The sequence below is a fragment of the Labrus mixtus genome, chromosome 3 (genome assembly GCF_963584025.1).
Source record: "Labrus mixtus chromosome 3, fLabMix1.1, whole genome shotgun sequence".
NCBI lineage: Eukaryota > Metazoa > Chordata > Actinopteri > Labriformes > Labridae > Labrus > Labrus mixtus.
In genome coordinates, this window is record NC_083614.1 from 25,277,940 (window position 1) to 25,294,981 (window position 17,042).

General features: G+C 40.6%; 2 non-coding genes across 2 annotated transcripts; both read left to right on the forward strand.

The window, feature by feature from the left end:
* Nucleotides 1-8,790: 8,790 nt before the first annotated feature.
* Nucleotides 8,791-8,872, forward strand: trnas-aga (transfer RNA serine (anticodon AGA)). The gene has a single exon. It is a non-coding gene; the product is annotated as a tRNA-Ser (tRNA).
* Nucleotides 8,873-10,209: 1,337 nt separating this feature from the next.
* On the forward strand, nt 10,210-10,291 carry trnas-aga (transfer RNA serine (anticodon AGA)). The gene has a single exon. It is a non-coding gene; the product is annotated as a tRNA-Ser (tRNA).
* The last annotated feature ends 6,751 nt before the right edge of the window (nt 10,292-17,042 follow it).

Genomic DNA, 17,042 nt, shown 5'->3' on the forward strand with positions numbered 1-17,042 from the left:
CACTGTTAGATGCCAGGCAGCTGTACCTGCCAGTGTCTGCCACTTGGGCCCCGTAGATTTGGAGGAAACGGCCATGAGACAAAAGTTGGTGGCGTCTGTCAGGAACCAACAGCTGTCCATCCTTTAGCCATTTTATCTCTGGCACAGGGTTACCTGGAAATAATTGTCAATAATGAGACATAAAGGGAGATTAATTTTTTTTTTTATATTATATTTTCTCATTAACTATGACCATAAAGGACAACTGATATGTTTTTATGAATGGTCATAAGGATAATAATTACAGTATATAGCAATATGGTGTTCCTCAGGGATCCATATTAGGACCTGTATTAATTATTTATTATTCTCAGCCACCTTGTTATATATGTAAATAAAACTGAGGAGATGGTGCTGGTCAGCTCTTACAGATATCTATGTATAAACTTATTGTTAGATAACCTGTTTAGCAGAAAAACCTATGATGATAATTTGTGTTCTCGTTTACAGCTACAACGGTGTATTTTATGTAGCATTGTATGGTAATCGCTCTATTCAGTTAAAATCTAAGCTTGCTCATCTGGTGCAGACTGCCATGAAGGTTACGGGGAGGACTGAAAACCTCACCTAACATTCAATATATTAGCAGACTGTTCCAAGACAGGCACAGTGAGTCTCAAAGAATGAGTCCCACATCGAAACTGAGATGTTTTAAAATCTCATTAGTACCCAAATCGATAAAAATCTGAATGTCTGTATGGATTACATGTGGATTGTGTTTGTTTCTACTGTTTTTATTCATTGATCCTACTGTTGAGGCAGCTTCATGTTTGCAACAGATTATTTTCCCCAAGGGGACAATAAAGTGTATTTTAGTCTATAATAGATATATTTCAAATCTTCAGCAGAGAAATAAATCAAAATCTGTCCAATCTTTTGGAGAAAAAAAAATTAGGGAAGTTTCTTGTATTACCTGTTGCCTCACAGGTGAGGGTTATGTTGTGTTTCTCCTTAACTTTGGTATCCAACACTGTTCCCTCATCAACAATCCTTGCTGGAACTGTTGAATGAAAATCAATTAGATGGTCATTAAAGTTTTCCCATTAATTAAAAAGTATTCACAGTATGATACAAAAATGAGCTTTAAATTAAAACAGATGTTCACCCTTAATGCAGAAGTTAAAATATTTAAATATGAACAATGAAGTTGAACAAGAAATGTTCATTCAACATATTGAAACCAAAAACAATGCCAAGACGTTTCATAAATCTTACCAAGAATGTCGAGGTCAAAGTTCTTCCTTTCCTCTCCAGCAATGTTAGACACAATACAGGTGTACCTCCCAGCATCCTCTACTGCAGCATGCATTAGTCGCAGACTCCGGCCCCCTGGAAATGAAACAAGCTGGTAACTATCAATAACCTATTTTCATTATGAAATACTTAAAGGCTGTGTCAGGCGATATAAAGCTAATTCTCCCTCGTTCCCATGGACGTCTAAAACAACATTTCAACACCTGTTGAAAGTAAATGACCACTTTGAAAACTGGGATCAATTACCAGAAGGAATTTCGATGCTGAGGCTCACAGCTGTTTAAACATTTACAATCCAGTTAGCTGGGATAAAAGACTAATGGCATTTGTCTTTAAAAACAACATTGTCCTTACAGAGTTCATGAGAATTTTAAGCTGGGCTGAATAAACCTTCAACACTATCTGATATCCCGTCTGTATTTGATAAACCTCATGAACCTTCCTCTTTGACAACATGGTTGCCTTCACATCATTCACAATTTTGTGATAGTTCGATGGTCCATTTTGACCAAATAATTTAATTTAATAATAATACCTGAGAGAACGGGCCAAGTGTAGACTAGTCAAATACCAAACAGATCTACTTGGCAAAGCAGGCTATTATTATTTCAGCAGAAGAAATGAAAGTGGTGTGCTTAATTTTAGCTGCCACAGTTTAATTTAGAGGCACCCAATACATCTTCTTAAATGTTTCAAAACAAATTCAAAGTAATTACTTCTGTTTGTCTTCTTGCAGACGATTTGTCAGTTGGGTTTGGCCCCTGATGCAATGATCCTATTACAACTTATTACTGGTGATATATTGCAACATGCTCGGCCTTTGAAACCCCGCAAGCAAATAGGTTAGGTTACTACTTTGAAGACCTGTACTATCATTCGTATTCTTGGTGTCCATTCCTTCATTAGTAATAATAATAAAAACTTTTTTATACCTTTGACGATGACCAACGTAAACACATACTCTCCACAAAATCACAAATCACAGAGAGTCAAACAGGGACTCACCTGAGAGCACTCGCACTGAGCTGGATGCTTTGATTGGCCGACCATCCTTCAGCCAGGCAATGGCAGGAAGAGGAATACCTGAGGCCTCGCAGCTCAAAGCAACGGGGTTCTTTACCACAACGCTCACATTTTCTGGGAAGTTTACCTGACCAATTATACTAGGTGGAACTGAAAGAGATGAGAAATAATAGTTGAAAGGGGCAGAATGAAAGTTTAAGACATTAGGATGGATTTAATCTCATTGACAAGAACATAAAAAACAGATGGTCATGCATACCGTGTACACTGATGTCGTGCTTGCTGTCAGCCTGTCCAGCAACATTAACAGCGATACATGTGTAGCGTCCCGTGTCAGACACCTTAGCGTCTTTAAGCTGCAGCAGTCTCCCCTCATTGAGGACCTTGGCACCATGCTGCCCTGTGATAGGTCGGCCATCTTTCAGCCATGTGATCGCTGGTCGAGGCACTCCCTCCGCAGCACACTGTAAGGTCACGTCACCTCCTTTTGTCACAGCAATGTCATCTGAGTTGCCCTCGCTGTGTCTGATGGAAGGGCGGACTGAAGTGAGAAAAGCATGTGAGATGGTGTACATGCTCCCTCAAGAGATGCTAAGTACTTAGAGCTCTGAAAATATCCAGTACATCGAGTGCAAAAATATTGACTTTTTGTAAAGTAAATTAACAATGCAAGTGGTTCCAGTTATCTTAATAGAGTTTTTTTTAATTGATATTTGGGGCAATTTTTGCCTTTAACAGATAGGACAGCTGAGGAGAGACAGGAAATGTTGAGAGGAGAGAGTGGGGGATGATGGTTGCTTGGACAAGGACTATAGCGTCTGTACTTGGGGCCCACGACGTAACCACTTGGCTACCAAATGGCCCATGTCAATGACGTGTTAGTTAATTCAAACAACATGATTGTGAATATGTCCTGAGTTTTTGGTAAAAGTAGTTATCCTTTTGGGGTTCTTCATTAAAGCATTGGTCCAAAATACTACAAAGATTCAGGACACTTTTACCACCTCCAGCTGTTATTACAAACATATAAAACATGTCTAATTGCAGCAGATTCTGACACCCTGTAACTTCTTTGATTCCTTTCAGAGTGAAACTCAATTTTCTTTTTTCATTTTTTCCACTTCTTGTCACAGGTATTTTGACACACACTTACCATAAACCTGTAAGTTGTACTCCTTGGAAGTAGTGCCAGCTGTGCTGGAGGCTGTGCATGTGTAGGAGCCTGTATCTATCCTCTCAGCGCTGGAGATCTGCAGCTGGCGACCTCCTGATAAAACCCTGACCCGCTGATCTGACCTCAGCTCAGAACCTGGGACAGATAAAAACACAGTTAAATATGGTGTTCAGACATGTTCAGCCGGATTCATTATGTCATATAATTTCTAAATAACATGTTTCTTTTTCAATTTGTCGTCACTTGATGTCTGTGTTTCTTGTACAAACACATTTACACATACCATCCTTTCTCCAGGTCAGGCTGGGGGGCGGTATGCCACTGGACTCACACACCAGAGTGATTAAACTTCCTTCAATCACAGTCAGAGGAGACACTTCCTCTGAGCCGCGGATACTGGGAGAAACTGTAATAATGACAGGACACCAAAGGGAGGCGCTCACATCTCATTTAAGCTACATGCTGGTGTGTTTCATTCATGGGAAACTAACTGTAACATGATCTTTAACAGCTAATGTACTGATGCAACATCTCCATGTGAGACAAAAATAAAATATTTTTAAAAAGTATCTAAATAGAATTCCAACATCATTTAAAACATAAAGCAATTCACTTTAATGTAAGACAGCAAACTAAATACTGGAAATTGGAAGTAAAACATAATAATTATAACCAACCAGCACTGCTAAGTCAAAACACTGGCCTCAAGTCAGGGTGAACACAAGTAAGAATTACGACTATGAAAATGGGTTAAGCTCTGTCAGCAACCTGCATACAAGTAACTTAACCCAAAAGTATTCTTATGAATTGAATAGCAAATAAGTAGAGCCAAACTTTAAGATAAACTTACCCCAGACATTGAGGTTATAGTTCTTCTCTGTTTTGCCGGCAACATTTGTGGCTTGACAGGAATACCTGCCTGAATCCTGCACCTGGGCACTCTCCACCTAGATTCAATGACACAATTTGAGATGTGTTACGGACACTTTAAAATCTACATACAATAAAAAATAGTATTTTGAAGAGTTGAATGATCAAGCAAAGTTTTTCCATCAGAGAGAATCACAGACATTTGAAAGACTAAAAAATGCAATTCAATTCAAAGAACTTTATTTGTCCCTGGTGGGCAATTCAAACAAAAAAAGACACCTCATAGCTCTGGCTTTACCTTGAGCACACTCCCATCAGCTGCGACAGTCAGGCCAGGTTTCCTGAAGAGGGGTCGCCCATCTTTGCGCCAGGACAGAGTAGGTGGAGGGATTGCATCGCTCTGGCAGAGCAGCTCCACTGGAAGACCAAGCATCACTGTGGCGTTCACCTCCTCACCCTTGATGTTGGGCGGTACTGTGACGGACATGAAGCCATGAAGTCAGACATGAAGTTGTTTCTTACATATAAATAAAAATACGTCCAAAAAACGAGACACGAGGTACATGATCTTCCAAATTAACGGACCTTAACATTTGCCTGCTAAGCTATTTTAAAATGCTGTTTACTCTGCAGTATTTCTTACACACTCCTGATATATACACTGTATTAAATTGGACACCTGGGGCTTTAAAATACTTGTTCTATCTGAGGAAAACAAGCTAATTTGTTTGTTGTAATAACAATCAGAGTACCATCATCTCCAACAGCTTCATAGAACCTTATCTGCAGAGAAGAGTAATGACTCAGGCACATTTAAGTATCATCTCAACAGTAGATGGGTGTTGCTGACAGTGATCAACTGTATTTCCAAAAGCTTGAATGAGTGCTGGACATGATTTGCACTTGGCGTGAACAGAGGGGAGGCAAACGGTGGAAATGTCTGGAGGTCTCCACCCCTTAGTTTGACAATGTCTAGATTCAAACAGCAGAAACAGACTTTTAAATTGAACATCTTTTTCAAGTAGCTATTATGTAAATCTGAGAATCTGTTCATCAGTATTTAATGAGCCCTGATTTTGGAGTGAATCTGGCCTGGACTAGATAATGACTGCTGACCCCTACGTCCCCCTTCAGTGGGCAGACAAAGCTGAAGTCATTGGAGAAGGACAGAGACAGGCCCTCAGTTCAGTATTTGGCCAGACACAGGAAGTTGCCGGAGAGTGGTAGTAATTACCACAACAAATTGTCCTCTATTTCCACGGACAAGCTCTTTTTGATCTTTCTGAGGAAATGAATCTCATGTGGCTGTTTGTATTCTTCATGCATGTGCTAACACAGACATGCAGGAACAGACACAAGGCTTTATAATCCAAGGCTTTATAATCCCCTGTATGTAAACTACTTGTCTCCTGTTTCCTCAGGGACATTAGCTTTGATTGGACTTGTATAACAACTGATCTGCCATCAAGTTCAACTCTGTGTAGGAAACTGACAAGGTTTATTAAAATGCTAAACTCACTCATATCAAACTCACTCTACATATATATTTTTTGCTTTGAGGCCTTTGTCAAATATTGTTACAGTATAACAACCTATGCTTCTTGCATGCTCTTTTGTAAGACAGAGTACAGTTGGCCAAAACTGTATCCAGTAAAACAAGTAGTGCAATGAGGAAAAGACATTAGAGTCATGGCCAGGAAGAATTTGTCCTACATAGAAGAATTGAACCCATTTTTCAACAGCGCCTGTGGAAAGCTTAACAAATAAATCTAACGTTTTATAACTTCTGTAATGCAAAGATGAATACTTGACTATCGCAACACCAACAGTTCATTTTTATCTCACACCTGGTTTTATTATAAGGGTAAAGCAGCATTTTCTCCCAGCTGATGTAACGCTCAATCTGTTGCCAAAATATACAGAATACCCATAAATACAAAGTTTCCAAATTATTTTATGATAAGGTGTACAAATAACAGCAGAATCTTTTTTTCATTTGACAGTCAGGAACCAGAGAGTTTGTGCTTTTCTTGAAGAATTGAATAACCATTTAAAAGCCTATCAAAATAATTAAAAATTAACATTTTCAGTCAGCTAATTCATTGCTGGTGCAAAAAAGCTGCTGTTTCAGGTTGTGAATATTTACATTCATATTTCATTATATCTTATAATACTGTAGCATGATGATAAAAAGTTATTGTCTCAGACAGCTACATTTTTAAATATAAGTATTTGCTACTTTAGGTTCTAAACTTTTACCTAATAGTGAAGATGTTATCATAACAGCAATGTAATGCAGCGTTTTTCACGACAACTAGTATGAGAGCTCTATTAAGAGTTAGACTAAAAATACTACTTTCTAAAACTAAAGAATGTAGCTGTAGGAAATATGGTGCATAATATGTACAGAATAGTTTCATGTAGATTTATGTACTACGGCTATGTGACTCCGCTGCTGAAAAAGGGTTATTTGCTCACCATAAACTTTCAGGTCGTACTCTCTGTGTTGTTCTCCCCCGGCGTTGACAGCCACACACGTGTACCTGCCTGTATCACTAACTAGTGCACTATTCAGAGACAGCACTCTGCCACCAGACAACACCTGTGAGAGAGGGACACAGAAACAGTAAAGGGACTAGAAAATACACACAAACATAGCCATTAAAAAAGCTAAAGAATAAATAGCATGCACGCCTCTCTTACACATGTTTGACAAAACTCTTGTCATTTCTTTATAATTGAATTCTGTTCAAATTATCACCATCTGTAGAGACATTAGGATCAAGGTTTGAATAATGTGTAAACACCTGAATGCCATGTGATAAACTTGTAACAGGGCTGCCATCTTTCAGCCATGTGAGGCTGGGCAGAGGAACACCAGTCGCCTCGCACTCCAGCTTGGCGGCTTCATTCACCACAACTGTTACCGTACCACCACGACTGGAGATCACAGGAGGCACTGCAAGAAGAAGAAGAAGAAAAGCAAATTATACACTCAACTGCATTAATGCCCAATCTTTAACACAAGTCAATAAAGTCATCTTCATTTAAAGATAAATGTTGTTATGTCTACTAAAATGATTTTGTTAATCAGCAAATCTCTGTTCAATGCACGTGATGTATAAAGTCACCCACCGTACACCTGCAGGTTGTGGGATATCTCAGCAACTCCAGCCAGGTTGACTGCAACACATCTGTATGTGCCAGCATCAGACAGCTGAGCCCGTTCAATCTCCAGCACCTGGCCACGCTTCAGCATCGTCACTCCAGCTGCACTTGTCAGAGGTCGGCCATCTTTGTACCAAGTGATAGCTGAGGAACAAAGGTCATTTCAAGTGATTTACATAAAGCAAAAAACCTACCATCAAAAAAGTGACAAAGGTTATCCAATCAACACTTAGACTTTAGAGTTGCATCTAATCTCAGATCCTGTGTATATTTGTTTCAGATTCTAGGTGCAAAGAAACTAAAATGTGCATTAAAATGTTTTTGTAACCCTCAGAAAAGTAGTACAACTTGTAGATGTCCCTCAAGTTTAAAAACGTACTAAAAAAGTACGTTGTAGTGAAACACCTGCTGTGAAATAAAAACAACATCCTAAGTCAAGAGTGTTGAATCACACTGGAATGTGTCTGCTTATCTGTGTTGAACTTGGAAAAGTCTCATGGAGAGATCGTCGCTGCCTGTAGGGAGTCATCTGAGATCAATTTTCCACTTTTCCATTAATGGCTAAAGATAAAGAATAGAAGGGGTGCAGCCAACTCCAACTCAGCGCTGAGTAAACTACGCCCTGGAGCCTGTGAGTGAGCACGGCAGAATGTAGAAGGAAGTTTGTGAGTCGTCTTACCAGGTAATGGGCTGCCTGTGGCCTTGCACTCCAGCTCAGTGGGGAAGCCTGACAGGATGGTCTGGTTGATGATCACTCCAGAGTTAGGGATACTGGGAGGCTCTGATGGACATATAGAGTGTCACACACAAGAGTTACTATTTTCCACATGATATTCTGCTGTCTCCGCCCAATCCCTTGACACCAAAGTGAAGAGAATCATACATATGACAGAGAGCTGGAGGTGACTGAGACAAGGTACAGAAACAGGAGAGAGTTACCATGGACACTGAGCCGTATGTGCTGCTCAGTTTCCCCGGCTGCATTTGTGGCCAAACAGGTGTATTTCCCAGAATCCTCAAGTCTTGCCTCTTTGACCTTTAGCATTCTGCCTGCTGACTCAAGCTGTGAGAGACACAAGTACAAACACAGAAAGGACGCAGGAAAGTCAGACTGGTTTCTACTTTTCATGTTGAAATAATTACCTTTTTACATTTTAGAATAAATCTTTTAGTTTGAGAGAGACATTGTGCTGTAACGGCAACATCACAGAGCTACACACAGCAACAGTCAAAGAAATTGTGTGTCGCCCAGCTCAACATGAGTTGTCGTGGCCGAGTGGTTAAGGCGATGGACTAGAAATCCATTGGGGTCTCCCCGCGCAGGTTCGAATCCTGCCGACAACGGCACAGTGCTTTTTCAGCTGTAGTAAGATGAGATAACAAATCTCCAAAAATAGACGCAGATACCAGATAGGTCAACAAAATGGAATAACAGGGCACATTTAAGAGGAGTTGAGCGGGCTGTGACATTGCAGGCATTAAGATGTTCATCAGAGTTATAGTAAGGCTCAAGGGGTCCATAAGTAAATAAATATTCAGTCAATCAGGGAACCAACCTTAACGTGCCCCTGTGTTGTGTCCACAGGTCGACCATCTTTAAGCCATGTAATACTGGGAGGAGGAATGCCACTGGAGATGCACTCCAGACTGATTTGCTTGTTTAGAACCACTGAACGCTCAGCAGGCCCGGCGGTACGAATGGATGGAGGCACTGGAGTGATGAAGAGGACAGAGTTATTCCTATAACACATTGCAACAGAACATTTGGAAAAAGAGAGGCATAACAAATATGTAGAGAAGTATTTACCCAAAGTGGGGGAGTCCCTGTAGCATGCATAGAAAGCATACATTACATCTATCTGAATTGGAGTGTACAAAAAGCAAACAACCATAATAATAAAACTTTTTTTTTTTTTTTTTTACCATGGACGACCACGTTGAAGTCCCTCTCATGGTCGCCGGCTTCATTAGTGGCAACACACTGAAACCGAGCCGTGTCAGAGACCTGAGCCCGGGAAACGATCAGCCGTCGACCGCTTGCTCCCACCCGCAGCCCCTCACCCTGTCTGACCAGTTTTCCATCTTTATACCACCTGGGAAATAAGTGATTTAACAGTGAGTGAGGGTGTGTGTATGCTTGAGTGTTTAAGTCTGTTTTATCTGTATCCATGAGAGAGAGAGATCTTACGTGATGGCCGGTGCAGGTGTTCCAGTGGCGTGACACTCCAGCTCCAAAGGGCTGTTGATTATCACTGTGCTGTCTGTCACGTCATCAGATCCATCAATAAAAGGGGGAACTACAATAAAAAAATACAAATCTCCATTAACTTTTAAAGTATCATTTCACTTTATTGTATGCTGGACATGTTGGAAATTTTAATATCCATCCCCTTAAATTGTATTATTTTCACATTTGTATCTATTTCTGCTGCTGATAGTTAAAAAGATAAGTGAAATATCATGAGGAGCAGTGAGGTTAAATTTCCTGCCTGGGGTCTCTTCTGCTCTGAAGTGCTTTAAGCTCAATTTTCATGTATTTGTGAGGAGTTCTGTGACTATTTTGTCAGACATGCAAAGCTACAGTGAGACAGCAGATGTCTGCTTCCCATGTGGAATGCACACATGGCGGAGATAGCAACAGACTCAGCCGAAAGATTGGAGTCAGGTCAGGTTACACATGTGTTGTCGTGGCCGAGTGGTTAAGGCGATGGACTAGAAATCCATTGGGGTCTCCCCGCGCAGGTTCGAATCCTGCCGACAACGGCACAGTGTTTTTCAAGCTGTCGCTCATTGTTGATGACTAAACAAAAACACAGTGAAACTGCTGAAGTGATTAGGTTTGGACATAGAGATATTAGGGGAGGTATTTTCTTCTTAAAATGTGGTTGTAGAGGTGCCTTGAAAACAACCATAAGAATGCACCAATATTTCCCCTTGCATTTACAAATAAACATTGTGGAAGAGTAGAAACACATTAGCAAATAACGTTTTCTGACAGACAAAAAAAAAGAGTCATCTTAACAAATCCCACAACTGAACGTGCTTCTCCCAGGTCAGTCACCGATTTATGCCATATCTGTCACAACAAGTTGGTGGGATCAAAATGAGTTCTCATTAAATGTTATGCCTCTTGCCACATGTAAAACACTTGCAGTTCGGTGGCCTCTTCAGATACCAACCTTCTATATAGTGATTTCTCTCTGACATGATATACCTGGTTTGGGCTCATTCAAATAATTGACTTCAGTTTTATTTATTATTTTCAAATTTAAATTTCTTTGTAAATTTGGCCCATGCTGAGAGATAAACTTCATGCTTAGATTGTCATCATGTACATTATGGGGAGATAAATATATCTTTGTTTTCATTGTGAAAAAAGTTTGTGTCAAACTACCACGATAAAATCAATTAACTACTATTCGTGTCAAATAATATAAACCACTGCGGAAAGTACAAGATGTCTGGCTGGACTTAAGAATGATTATATTGCCAAACACAGACATATAACACACTAGAAAAGCTTAATTTTTTCTATATTTTATATTTTCTTTTTAAGGGGGCGGGGCATTTTCGGATGCATTAATAAAAAATTAAAAAACGTGTATTTCCATCACGTTTTGTTCATTTGGGTCTGCCAGAAAAGGTTAAACCAGTCTGAAGGGTAACATTTTGAGTTTTACTTTACCTAAAACTCTGACGTCGTATTTGACCTCCTTCTCCCCAGCGATGCTCGTCGCCACGCAGATGTACCGTCCTGAGTCAGACACCGTGGCTGACATGATTTCTATTTTACTCCCCTGTTCGAGAACACGGACACTTTCACCATCACGCACAGGAACTCCATCCTTCAGCCAGGTGAGGGAGGGGGGAGGGTGCCCGCCTGCGTCACACTCCAGGATCAGAGGCTTACTGAGGACTACTTTCCTCTCTGTCAGCCCGTCATCCCCCCCTGCAATGGTGGGCGGCACTGCGGGGGGCAGGGAAGAAAACAAAAGAAAAGTTAGAGCTTCAGGCACTTAGCTCATCTCTCTTAACATTTCACATTCAAGGGTTTTATCAGCCAATGACTTCTATAATTGCTTTATGCTTAAAGCCAATTGAATCTATTGTGTGCTCTTCAGGGAGGGTTGTTTTGTAATTCAGTTGTTTACTGACTCTCCACAGCTGTTGGATATTATTGTTGACTGCTACAAATGTCTTATGTTAGTGAGTGTAGCCAAATGCCTTGAAGCTCAGATTAATTCAATAAAAAGCTTCAGAGCTCAGCACATATGTGAAAGATTGCAAATGTAGAGACAATGGGGGATCAAGGTCAGAGATTTCTTCACTTCCTACAATTTGAAACGCTGATTTATTCAGGAAATCGTGTTATATACATACTATCTATGTGAAAAATCACAAGTCTCTGTAAGCATGTTTTGCTGGCATGCGAAATAATGAACAATGAAAATGTCTGTGGATTATCAGGTATTCAGTTCTTACAGTAGACATCCAGTTCAAAGCTCTTCTCAGCTCTGCCGGCCACACTCATCACCTTGCAGGTGAACAGGCCGGCATCAGACGCCTGCACCCGTGGGATCTTCAGGTAGCGACCCCTCTCGACGTACTGAGCCTGCCGGTTGGACAGGATGGCCTCACCATTTCTGTACCAGGTGATGGTGGGACTTGGCACTCCACGAGCCTCACACTCCAGTGAAACTACATTATCCAGCAGGGCGGTGACATCTGACGTTATGTTACCACCTTTGATGGAGGGGGGCACTGCAAATAACAAACAAATGATGCAATCTAAAATGAATCGAGCTAAATGTGGTCAACTTGGGCGTGGAAACATACCCGTGTATGCATAAGAGAGGCAGTCTTCTCTGTCGGATGTGTAAAAATCCACACTCACCGTAGACACTGAGGTTGAAGTCCTTGGTCTGTTTGCCGGCTGTGTTCATAACACTGCACTGGTAGCGGGCTTTGTCTCCAAGACGTGCACTTTTTATCCTCAAAACCTGCCCCCTGTTTGTGACCTCTAGGTTGGGATCACCAAGAAACACCAGCCTAAAAACAAAAATGTAACTCAGTTTAATCAGTTTGTTTAAAACACTAAATACTCTAACGTTAATGTAAATGGTAAGTGGACTTGAGCTTGTATAGCGCTTTTCTAGACTGCTGACTAGTCAAAGCACTTTTATACCACATGTCACACCTACACATTCACACACTGATGGCAGTGGTTGCTGTGTAGTGAGACCTTCAGAAGTAACCAATCCCATTCATACACCGCTGACGAAGCAGCAGGAGCAACTTGGAGTAAAGTGTCTTGCCTAAGGACACATCGGACATGTTGCTGCAGGATCGAACCCTTGACCTTCCGGTTGAGAGACGATGACTGTACCAACTGAGCCACACTGAATCCTAGCACTGCTTGACTCCAACTGCTATAATTAACATTATCGATCGTCCCTATATTATTTTATTATTAGTCACAAGTTTTTAATGCTAATATTAGAACTGTTGACTTCAGCTGTATTCACTTATTTGCTATTCCTGCTACTCATACTTTAACCATTATTATTGCCATTGTAGCCAAAAAATCAGAATCATCTGTTGCTATTGTTGCTCTGTTCATTTGCCTCTATCTGATTCTCTCTTTCTCTTTCCAATTTTGAAGTCTAACACAGTCGTGGCAGATGGCTTTGCAACATTCAAACACTCAAACTTCCTAACTGTTGCCAAGTCTTTTGCTCATGGTGGATTTATGTTTTGTCTCTGTAAATAGTATAACAAAGAGAACAGTGTAGCCCTACTCTTTTAGTAAAGTATCTTGATATAACATATTTTATGAATGCTGCTTTACAATTAAACATGTATTCATGGATTATCCTTGGAGTCACTTACTTTCTGTCTTTGTACCACTGGATCGTAGGAAAGGGAACTCCGTGCACCTTGCACTCCAGACTGACCTCCTGTTTGACGATGGCGGAAATATCTTGAGAAGAGCTTGACCCTTCAATGATTGGTGGAACTTGAGCAAAGAAAGAGAGTATCAATGTTTATAAGCTGACTGCTCATCAGAATGGTCAAATAAGAAAGCTAGAGAGTAGTAGTCCAACTTAAGGCTTCTTTTATGGTTTGTAAGGGTTAAAAGTCCACAAGTCTTTACACAGCTGTAATTCTTAAAGTTTCTGCAGGAAACCGCCCACTTCCCTTACTCACCCAGAACATCCACTAAGAAGTCTTTTTCTGTGCTGCCAGCGATGTTGATGGCTTTACAGCTGTAGCTGCCTGCGTCCGTCATGGCAGCCTTTAACAGTTTCAGGGTTTTTCCCATTTCGAGAATCTGGATGTTGTTACTAGCAACCACCTGTTGATCAGCATAGAAAGGCAATCAAATATGAATTATTTTATACCAACAAAGCAACTATTAAGTTTAATGCAACACATATAGATATAGAGATTTCAAATAAAATAGCTACAACTGAAGCAGAATTAAAAGCAAACACGGATTGAGAGGTAAACAACCATTCAAGGAGAAACGTAATTCTGGAAAGTGCACAACACATGGAAATAGTTGCGTGGAGCCGAGAACCAACAAAGCATCTTTGTTGAGATTGCGTATATTTAGCAGGTTAAAGTAAGCGCTCTGACTTCCCATCTGTGCTCTGCGAGAAAAGTTGGTCAGACTGCCAAGGGAAAAAAAACATCAGCCAGGTAACAGGGATGTTACAGCAAAGTGAGTGAAGCCTCAGTGTTCTCACATCAAGTAATCATAATTATTCTGTCATTACAGCTTTGAGCATGCTGCCACTGTGGCTCGCCCGGCTGGTTCTGGTTACACAAAGACACATCTGAATACATGCTGTGGTTTAAGGTTTGTTCTCTTAGGCTACGTACACTGTGAGCAGAGTACTCCGTTTTTTCAAGGATTTCATTAATAAATGAAAGCAAAGGTCATTATAACTACTATTATGCATGGAAAGTTTTGTGATCCAATCCTTGTAAATTACATAGTAGACAACAGCTGAAGTGTAGCTTGGGCAAATTATACCTGAGCATGTTACTACATCTCTTTGACGGTGCCTTTACTATGGGTATACATTCATTTGGTTCGCTTAGTAACCATTCAAATATAAGTTTAGTAAGAGAGCATGGTATAGACATAAGGGCTTATATTGCATGGAAACAACTTAGGTCAAGGCTATCAGCTGCCTAGCAACAGTGAAAGCCTATTTTTTTACACATTTTTTAATACATACGCTCAAGATTAAAACTTAATCTTCTAAGGTTTAGAAACATGAAAGAACGATTTGCACTTCTTTGGATAAAATATGTAGTTAGGGTATATCAGAGGGATTTCACCTACAGGTGTTCCATCCTTGTACCAGGTGATTACAGGGGTTGGACTTCCTGTGACATCACACACCAAGCTGGTGGAATGGCTTAGGACCAACGACACATTTCCTGGCGTTTCGCTTTCATGGAAATTTGGGGGCACTGTGGAGGTGATCAAAGGTGATTATTTAAATGTTGTTTTAGTTCAGTGATATGTCAGCAAATAACTTTGGACTGATAAACTAATTACAAAGTCCCGTGTCAGAACAAAAGAAAATCAGTCAATCACCGTTGACTTTGAGCTGGTACTTCCTCTCAGTGGATCCAGCATCATTGGCAGCAGCACACACATATTCACCATTGTCCAGCGGAGACAGAGAGGCAAGAATCAACAGCGTGCCATCCTCAAGGATGGACACACCAGGCTCATTACCCGTCAACTCCTGGCCATTACGCATCCACCGAATCACTGGCTTAGGAAGACCTGGAAGAGAAAAGAACACAGGGACAAAAATGAATATACTTACCAAATGACTGTCAATACTACCAGAATGATTTCAATTCTTTTACTAGCTTTGTCTCACTGAAAATCACTTTTGGTAGGAGTCAAGGAAGTTGTTCTTCCTACATAAGGAAAAAGTGGTCAACTACTTATTCATAATATCCAAAGGCGGGGTGGAACATTTTCCATTTACCTTTGGCAGGGCAGGGGAATGCAATACGCTGGTTTGCAACTCTCTCCTGCAGGGGCCTATTGAAGGGGGGTTCCAATACCTCCACCACAGGGGGCACTGAGAATGCACAAACACAAGATCAATAAAAAATACATATTTTAACACACAAAAAGCCTTTGTAACAGTCTAAGTTAAAATCATTTAAAAAAAAATCCAATCAGTCTTGTAAAAAGAAACAAATTGCCACTTTTTTCTTTCCTTTGGTTTTATTCAAATCAAACTGAAATGTAGACTGTGAAAGAAAAACACATATGTGTAAACTCAGTGCAAGCCTGTGTGATAAAGACATAGACTGAAACCAACCTTGCACTAGAACCCGAACTTGAGCCTCGTCTCTGCCTGCAATGTTAGTGGCTGTGCAGGTGTAAGTTCCTTCGTCCACTAAGTCCACGTTCTTCAATGACAGACTGCCGTCAGGGGAAACTGGGTACCTCTTGCCATCCTTGGTCCAGGTGAGCGTAGGCTCTGGGACCCCTTTCACCACACAGGGCAGCTCCACAGGGTGACCCACTTGTATCTTCATTACTCTTGGGCCAGCCTGGATACTGGGGGGCACTGCAGCAGATATGACAGAGGGGTCAGAGACAACAGGCTTCAGTGCATTATGTGTACCTGTACATCTTTTATGACGCAGCATGTTGGCCTGGAAGCTTATTTGCTGCTACCATTCAGTGAATATACAATCTAATCCAAAATTAAAGTATGTCTCAACTTCAACTCTGATCAAAATCACTTCATCATTTTACCTTTTAACCATATCTAAAGACAAATTCCAACATTTATGACGGACAAAACTTGCTTAATCAGCAGAAATTCATGATCATTACAGAATCTTTGTACATAGTTATGATATTCTCACTCACCCAACACACTCAGCTCAACGTATTGTGTTAGGTTTCCAGCAATATTGGAGGCAACACACACATAAAGTCCACCGTCTGACACTCTGGTCTCTGAGATCTTCATAGAGCCCGAGGGAAGCTGAGTGTGCCTGAGAGAAAAACATAAACAGAAATAAAGTGTGAGAAGTGAGATTCACAATAACTTTTGCATAGCTTCAAAATAAAACACACGCAGACTTTTTTTCCACTCAAAGTCTTAAGTCATTTCTGTTAAATGATACTCTGGTAATTCTTACTAATCCTCCATCAACCATAATTACAGCTCCTGTGGCAGACGCACAGTAGCTAAAACAGATCACAGAGGAGAGAGTGATTACTCGGTTATCCTATAAAACCACAAACTATACCCTGAGGCTATGAGCAGTGCATAGAGAGCACAGCAATGTAGAGAGAAGGAGGTTGTCTTAGTCATTGAGGCATTTGAAAAACCACCTATCTCTTTTCTACTTTGAGGTTTCATCCAGGGTAATATGATGTGACCACATTATCCATGGTTGAGGGAAAATATTATTCATTGGGGTGCATTTTAAGGCAGCAAATTAGTTGTCTGTGTCT